The sequence below is a fragment of the Symphalangus syndactylus genome, chromosome 5 (genome assembly GCF_028878055.3).
Source record: "Symphalangus syndactylus isolate Jambi chromosome 5, NHGRI_mSymSyn1-v2.1_pri, whole genome shotgun sequence".
Lineage (NCBI taxonomy): Eukaryota > Metazoa > Chordata > Mammalia > Primates > Hylobatidae > Symphalangus > Symphalangus syndactylus.
Genome location: NC_072427.2, coordinates 11,023,708 through 11,032,847, shown reverse-complemented (window position 1 = coordinate 11,032,847; position 9,140 = coordinate 11,023,708). Strand labels below are relative to the sequence as shown.

The following is a 9,140-nucleotide window of genomic DNA, read 5'->3' as shown; positions in this document are numbered from 1 at the left end:
TACCCATATGTTTGTTGAGATTTTGGTGAGATGATGTCAATCACGCTAGTTCGGCAAGAATATCCCCATTTCATGGACAAAGTAACCCAACTTCAGAGGAGGAGAAGCTAGGATGTCGATACTGGTCCATGACATGAAGCCTGCATCATTATCACATGGCCTCTGTCCCCATATTCCCATGTTCTGTAGGAAAAGCTGCCCAGTTAATGAGTAACTGTGCCATGCGTGGCTTGAATGGCTGTGTTTTTTATAACAATGATACTCAAACTTGAGGTCCATGGATTTTATAAAATCACAGAAACAACTAACTTCACTTTAAGGGTATGTACTTCTATTTTTTTATTTTCTACACATGTGAATTCTTGATTAGACATTTTATGGAGACAGGAATGAGTGTATATAAAGGAAGAAATTCTAAAATATTTGTTCATTAAGCCCAGTGACTTGAAAATAACCTCAAGATCAATTAAAATATAGGAAGTAGAGGGAGCCATAAGTTGTGCTATGAGTTTAAAAGACCGCGTCACAGAAAATAAAAAGATTTTTTTTTAAAGTATCAACAATAGAAATTGTTCTAGAAGTTTATGTGCAGGGAAATTGGGAAGCCCATGCTTCTCCATTTTCTTTGTGTTTTAAAAAGCCATGCACAGAGCTCTTGCTCTTCGATTGCCCCAAAATGAATCTGGAAGCCTGGAATTAGCATTAAATAGAATAACTTGTGAGTGCCCCCTCCCCTCAGACACTTACCCTTTCTTTTATTGTCTAGAATTTTGTTGGAGGTATCCTTGGACTCCAACAGGCAAGTCAAACTTGCTTTTCTAGTGTCAAATCCAAAATACCAATTAAGTTGAACAGGGAAATGAATATACTTATAAATTGTTGACAGCCACTGATAGCGATAAGGCAGTCCTCGACCATAACTTGAAATCAGTTATCAGGGGATACCAGAGGAACAGAAAGTTGTTTTTTGCGAAGCCCTTGCAGCCTCCTTTCCTCACATTGGCCAGATGGCCTGGAGGTGGCACTTACAGCTGCTTCTGGAAGGAACCTGCTGCAAACACACAGGCTTCCTTGACACTGCCACCGCACTGCTTTCCAAAGGGAAGAAGTCCTGTTTGAAAAAAAAAAAATCAAATGGCTTCCTCTTGCCCCAACCTCGCTGTCCCCTACCCCTATGTTCTGTCCAGAAGAAAAATCCCTCAGCCACAATGGTTGTTTTTATTAAATTCTCCTCAATAAAAAGCTCAGGCAGGATTTATTAGGTACTCAGGGCGGACGTTTAGTATTTCGCCAGTTATTAAGTGAAAATCAATAGAAAGCAAAGAAAATGGAAGTCACTGCACTGTTAGCGCACCGTTGTCGCCCAGATATTATGTTGGCTGTCTTGTAGATTCATGACAGACGAAAGAGGCCGGGAGAGAACTTTCTGCTTACATTGCACGAGCCAAAGTGGGGTTATTCATTAGAGCAGGCAGCCGGCCAGATGGATTTCCAGTTCAGTTTTACCATTTATCTTTAAAACGCCTGTATCGAGTGAGAAAGAACACTGATATTATGTGATATCAATGGCAGGTTTATGTATCTAAATCAGGATTTATTGTTATTTTGTTCCAAAGACCTTTTTTTCTCAAGAAATACCATTTCACTGGAAGAAAATAATAGCTAAAACCTTGTCAAAGATAACCTTTCATGCTGTCCGTGCACCACTAGCTGTAAAACAAATAGAACCCAGTATGTAAATAGTTCTAACCACATCCTTACAAATCATTTCTTCTGAATCTGTTTTGCCCATTTCAATATATATATATATATATATATATATATATATATATATTTTTTTTTTTTTTTTTTTTAATGCCACATTCATGATTTTGGGTCATTCACTGTTTTCTTTGCCTGTAGTTTAGCTCTAAATGATGTCAGCAATTGTTTTAATTCCATCTAAAAGCTTTAGCTGTTTTGGGTTCTTCTGTGGAATGCCACATTTCTCAAAAGCATTCTTTGGAAAAGCAAAGTGATCTGCTGTTTTTTTTTTCCTTCCCTGCTTTAGAATGAGCTTTAGAGTCAAAAACACCCATCATCTTTTTTCAACTACTTCAGGGTCTTCAAAAGCTAGGACGTGTTTTTTTTTTTTTTTTCGCTTGAATTCACATTTTTGGTAGCGTCCGGGTTTTCCGATTCCCTCTCATCTAAAGGACAGATTACAGCAGACCTGGGCAGATCCGATCTCCAGTCAATCCTGCTAAGTAACAAAGGTGGCCAAACACCAGGATGAACCGTTGTATTCACTTTATAAACAGCTCTCAAGAAAATACGGTCGATATATTTGTAAAATGTCATTAGTGACGCTTTGTGATTAGGAGAAAAATTACACCTGGGTTTTGACTGAAGCGGTTGCTAATAAAGAACTGTGAATGTATTTTTAAGCTACCTTATTTTTACTTTTTCTATCCTTTGGGTTTGGGAAAAGAGAAGATACATTTAGCTTTATATGGATCAATATTAGATAGTAGCCAGACAAGGTTATTTAAAGACCAATATCCATTTCTTTTCTTTTTCTTTTTTTTTTTTTTTGAGACAGAGTCTTGCTCCATTGCCCAGGCTGGAGTGCAATGTCATGATCTTGGCTCACTGCAACCTCTGCCTCCCGGGTTCAAGTGATTCTCCTGCCTCAGCCTCCCAAGTAGCTGGGACTACAGGTGCCTGCCACCACACCCGGCTAATTTTTTGCATTTGTAGTAGAGACGGAGTTTCACTGTGTTAGCCAGGATAGTCTCGATCTCCTGACCTCGTGATCTGCCCACCTCAGCCTCCCAAAGTACTGGGATTATAGGCGTGAGCCACCGCATGTGGCCAATATGCACTATTAAGTGTCACCGACTTAGAAAAAGTATCTAAAAACCAACTGAAGCTTTTTGCTACCATTGGACAAAGGTGACATTATATTGAAAAGTAAGAAAGTAAAAGTAAAAAATAGATTATAAAATATTTGTTCCTTAATAGTTTTCTTTAGCTAACTAGCTAAATTCCTCAATCAAATTGAAGAGCTCAATTATACCAGGAATCCCTTCTTGTAGTTTTCTATTTAGTAGTTTTTCTCTTTTTAAAACTGCGTTGACAATCCAAACAGAATTTTCCTTTTAGATGGCACCCTCCAATAAAACACAGAAAGTTCTTTATAATTCTCACTTTTTAAGAAAAATTATTCTAAAACACTCTTAAATTTTGCATGTGCGTTTGGACCTGTTGATCGGGAGGATATGGAGAATAGTGGTTAAGAAAATGGGCTCTGAAATTAGATTACATAACTTCAAATCACAGTCGGTCACTCCCTGACAGTATGATTTGGGGAAGTTATTATAGCACTATGCCTCAGCTTTCTCATCTGCATAAAAAAGACAAAAACCTTATAGATTTCTTGCCAAGAATACAGGGGTCAATATAGGTAAAGTTCATAGACTATCACTTGCTCGATATTAAGTCCTCAAAGCATTAGGTAGCTATTACTTTGAGTATACAAAATCCAGAACACCAACTCATCCATGCTGATGCTTTGATTTTCCAAGAAAATGGAATATAGTCCCACAGAGATTCAATTAACCCTCTATTTTCATATTTACTAATGTATTTGGACCCTGCAGAAAGATACAGTCTTTTTTTTTTTTTTTTGGTTTTGTTTGTTTTTTGTTTGTTTTTTTTTTTTTTTTATTATACTTTAGGGTTTTAGGGTACATGTGCACAATGTGCAGGTTTGTTACATATGTATCCATGTGCCATGTTGATTTCCTGCACCCATTAATTCGTCATTTAGCATTAGGTGTATCTCCTAATGCTGTCCCTCCCCCCTCCGCCCACCCCACAACAGTCCCCGGAGCGTGATGTTCCCCTTCCTGTGTCCATGAGTTCTCATTGTTCAATTCCCACCTATGAGTGAGAACATGCGGTGTTTGGTTTTTTGTCCTTGCGATAGTTTACTGAGAATGATGTTTTCCAGTTTCATCCATGTCCCTACAAAGGACACGAACTCATCATTTTTTATGGCTGCATAGTATTCCATGGTGTATATGTGCCACATTTTCTTAATCCAGTCTATCGTTGTTGGACATTTGGGTTGGTTCCAACTCTTTGCTATTGTGAATAGTGCCGCAATAAACATACGTGTGCATGTGTCTTTATAGCAGCATGATTTATAGTCCTTTGGGTATATACCCAGTAATGGGATGGCTGGGTCAAATGGTATTTCTAGTTCGAGATCCCTGAGGAATCGCCACACTGACTTCCACAATGGTTGAACTAGTTTACAGTCCCACCAACAGTGTAAAAGTGTTCCTATTTCTCCACATCCTCTCCAGCACCTGTTGTTTCCTGATTTTTTAATGATGGCCATTCTAACTGGTGTGAGATGGTATCTCACTGTGGTTTTGATTTGCATTTCTCTGATGGCCAGTGATGATGAGCATTTCTTCATGTGTTTTTTGGCTGCATAAATGTCTTCTTTTGAGAAGTGTCTGTTCATGTCCTCTGCCCACTTTTTGATGGGGTTGTTTGTTTTTTTCTTGTAAATTTGTTTGAGTTCATTGTAGATTCTGGATATTAGCCCTTTTTCAGATGAGTAGGTTGCAAAAATTTTCTCCCATTGTGTAGGTTGCCTGTTCACTCTGATGATAGTTTCTTTTGCTGTGCAGAAGCTCTTTAGTTTAATGAGATCCCATTTGTCGATTTTGGCTTTTGTTGCCATTGCTTTTGGTGTTTTAGACATGAAGTCCTTGCCCACGCCTATGTCCTGAATGGTATCACCTTATACAAAAATTAATTCAAGATGGATTAAAGACTTATATGTTAGACCTAAAACCATTAAAATCCTACAAGAAAACCTAGGAAAGATACAGTCTTAAGCGTCAGCTGTAATGAGAATCTCACTTAAACCAAAATTTGGTATTAAATAAATTTGCCTTAAAAAAGTCTCTTTTTTGTGGGATCGACATTCAATCTGAAATACTAAAAATAGCCTATGGGCAAAAACCACATTATTGATTTATTAATAGCTGTACTGATACAATAGTCATGAGGCTTAATGTCTGATTGGGGACCTATTTATAGACATTTTAATTTGTTGAAAACAATATCTAGTTATTTCATTCTAATAAGTAACATTAGCAACACACACAGTTATGAGAAAGAAATGATATTGCTAATTAATATGACTTGAGCAGTGAGAAAACTAAGACGTTAATGCCAAAGAAAATCAAAGTTGATGACTTGGATTCATTGCCCATATGCATCATGTCACTTGAATAGTTGCCAAGGCTGTGTCTTACTTTGACTTTATAGTATCATCCCACTAGCCTTTTATCTTGCTTACCCTCTCTAGATGTCAGGTTTCTTACTTGTAGAGGGAGTATAATACGCCTTCTTTATTCACCCTACAGTTGAGGACTGAAGGAGAAAGCATAAAACACTTACTAAAAGAAAACGATACTTTATACAGTCAGGCTGGTGGGAAAATCAGTACAATTTATAAAACAGTGATGTTAGGAAAGAGTGACTACTGTCTGCTTTATTGCCTATTCATAGGTATGCCTACATTTGTTGAACAGAAATTGTTAGAACGCCAAGGACATGGAGGTTCAGAGTCTAAGTTGGCCCCAGCTGCCTAGCCTCACCCTTCCCTCTCCCTCTGGGTGTCTGTAAGTGGTTTAACCTCTCTGTGCTTCAGATTCTTTGTTTGCAATATTGGGATAACAATAGCAGCCAGTTATGTACTAAAGGAGATAAATAGTACCTACTTATGTATTAAGTAAGAGCATACATATAAAGTGCTTACAATAGTGCCTAATAAACACTCCATCAGGTTTCACTATTATTTGCTTTCCAAGTGGACAATATAATGCTGATCAAGTCAGAAGACAAGACCCTGACCTCATGAGCTGAGCAGAAAATCGGCCTCATCTTAGATCAGAAAATTCACATAAACATATAGGCAACTTCTATAGGGTGGGATATTAAAAAAAAGGACATCTCAACTCTTATGGAAGGGATGAGATGGAGGTTGAAAAGACTTCCTGGCAGAAGTGATAGCTAAGCTGAAAAATTAAAGATGAATTCAGAAGGTAGAAAAGGTGGCTATAAACCTGAGGTGTTTAATGAAACCCCTGCAATAAATGAATGGCCTATAGCTGCACTTCCCAATATGGTGGCCACGGCCACAAACAGCTATGGAGGGCTTGAAACATACCTAATGCATGAGAGGAACTAAATTATGTTCATTCATTTTAATTTTTTTTCAAATTTAAATTTAAATAGCCACACGAGCCTAGTGGCTAAAGCTCAGCTCTAGACAGAGAGAAAAACACGTGCAAAGGTCTAGAGATAAGAGAATTCTTCCATTCTGAAGACCTGATATTTTGAAAAACAGCAGATTCTTGAAGGATGTGACTTCTGGAAATCAGCAGAGGTGATGCATGGTTTACTGCAAAGTTCACGCTTTCACTGAAGCTGTGGAAAACCACTGAATGATAGATAGTAAGAAGGAGAGTGATACAATCACATCTGAAATTTAGTAAGATCTCTCCAGCTATAGTTATAATAGTAGCTAGAATTACTAACACTTTATAGTTTACACACTTTTTGGATAACCTGATCTCTCTTAATATTCAAATCCCCTGTATGAGATAAATCTATACTTCCTTTTCAATATCTTATTTATTGTGTCTCCAATCAGCAGCCTATGTTCTTGCCCATATCCCTTGGAAGACAGACCTGATAAAAGGAAAACATTTGTATGATATCAGTGTGCAGACTCATTCATTACGATGTTCATAAATTGATCTGGAAAACAGCAGCAGTTACTTCCAAAGAAATGTTCAAGAATCATTTTCCTCAGTGTGACCTGAGTGTAAAAGTACAAATGCATTCAGCCGTGGTCCCATGGGCCGTCCCCCACTCCCAACACATTAGTGAACTCCTCTTGCTATTGCCGGAGAGAGCCTGAGCTGCTCTGTGCGCACAGAGTGATGAGGGATGAGCCTGCCTCACCCGGCTTCCTGCGGACTTCCCCTCACTCGCACATCTGTATCCCTCCTTGCCTCGCAGACAAGTTGAAAAGAGAACCTGGACTAGGCAGGGGTATCCACTGCAATATGCTGACAGTCTCTGGCTGCTGACCTGAATCTCCATGTCAGGGCTGAGCAGATAAAAGATGGCACTTTTGTGAGTGGAGATGAGGAAGGAGCACAGCCACTCTGCCCTGGAATCAGCGCTTCTTACCAACACATGCACACGCCTGCAACATTAACTCAGCAATTCTCTTAGTAAGAAATTTTCAAAAACAAAAATATGCTAACATTTGATTTGATTACATCAAGTTATTTTTTCTCTCTTTTTTAAAGGAGGATTATTAATAAAATCACACTTCCTTAAAAGAAAAAAAAAACAGGGACTGTAAATGCTGCACTAATTTAATTACACACTGGCACTGTAAGAGACTAATGTAAATATTCTGGTGAGTAGGCATAAGACACTTGAAGTAATTACTTAAGGACTCCCTTTCAAAGAATCTCTCCCTTTTTTATTAAATGCCTTTTAACATTAGCACTTTCTTCCTGACAAATTAAATGAAATTTCATTACTCTCCCTGACTTAATGGCGTTAGGCTCCCGCCTAGGTGTGAGTTAACCCTCCCAGGACAGCTGACAAGGGCTCCCATACTCAGTCAAAATGGCACTGTCCTAACTCACAAGAGAAAAGAAGCCCCGAAGAACCCTTTGTGTTTTTACCAGAGCTTCCAGAGTCCTTCATTTCTTTGATGTTTTTACAGCTGTGATGCTTGCAAAAATCTAAGAAACCAGTGGCATTGTTGTTTTCCAGTGTTCTTGAGTTCACCGCAAAAAAAAAAAAAATAGAGTAACTTTCACTGAGACTCTAATAATGACAGCAAGGATGACAATAATGGCAAACAGTTATACAGTACTTCTTAAACATCTTCTAAGCAATTTACCTCTTTTAACTCGTTTAAACCCCAACAAAACACTATAAGGTAAATACTGTTTATTCCTACTCTCAAAATAAGGAAATTAAAGTACAACGTGGTTGAGCGATTTACCCAAGGTCACATAGTTAAAAAGCAACAGAGCTAGGATTCAACCCAATCAGCCAGCTATTGTCAGACACTTTTATACATAGAATTATTGAATCTTCAGCCCTGGATTGACGTAGACTTATTTCCATATTCCTTTTTACCCTTGTGCAAATCAAGATTCGGACATGTTAAACGACAAATTCTAGATCATGCAGTTTGTGTCACCCAGGAATTTGTAACCAGCCATGTCTTCTTGACAAATGAGCTTCAAAATTAAGTTTCCAAAGGGTGGTCTCTGAAAAATGGTGTTTCTATACCTACTGCATTACACTTACTAAGAAAAAAAGCTAATGATTTACTTTTAAAAGAAAAAAAAGGAAATAGAGATTACTATAAGATTGAATTTATTTCGAATACTTTAGGAATTAAATTATAAAGTGACAAGAAAAATTACAGAATAATTGCTCAGGAACTGTGGGTCTGAGGTCCTTGTCCTACAAAGCTCAGTATGAACTAAAAACAAATATGTGTTAATTTTTGTTAAGAAAACAGTTGAGAAAACCTTCACAAAGTGAACACTGCAAGAGTCGTTCTGTTTTTAGATAGAACTTGTGCCTGGGGGTATGCCAGAGAGACACTCCCAAGATACATGTAACACTGTAAGAATGGCGTGAGTGTCAGGTCCCTAAATGATATCCCTGACATTTTTTATTTAGCTATCTTTTTTGGGATACATGGTCATATTTTCTACCCACCAAGTTTTACCTCTAATATTTTTAAAGTCTACTTATTTTTTTTCTTGTTTAGACCTAACTTTCCCTCTTACTCTTATTTTGGACTTAATTTTATTCTATCTTCCAGGGTTATAATACATTTAGAGGTCTGAACAACACAGAAGCATAATGAGAGAACATTCTATCTGGTCAACTTTGAATTTCTGCAGACAGGGCCAACTTTTAATGAGAATACATTTTTATTTTACTTCCCTTCTCTCTATCTGACCCAGTGATACTTCTCTTTGGCTGAAATTGTTTTCTCTACATAATCCTTTTTCCTGTCTGTG

At 37.7% G+C, this 9,140-nt stretch overlaps 1 long non-coding RNA gene across 2 annotated transcripts; it reads right to left on the bottom strand.

Annotated features, from left to right (window-relative positions):
- Window positions 1-309: 309 nt before the first annotated feature.
- On the bottom strand, window positions 310-8,671 carry LOC134736760 (uncharacterized). 2 transcript variants are annotated; one of them, XR_010120989.1, is made up of 4 exons: window positions 8,437-8,671; window positions 7,737-7,870; window positions 1,435-1,524; window positions 310-1,111 (listed from the first exon to the last, which is right to left on the bottom strand). It is a non-coding gene; the product is annotated as an uncharacterized lncRNA (long non-coding RNA). The 2 variants fall into 2 exon arrangements; XR_010120990.1 differs by having other exon boundaries at window positions 7,776-7,870.
- Between the last annotated feature and the right edge of the window lie 469 nt (window positions 8,672-9,140).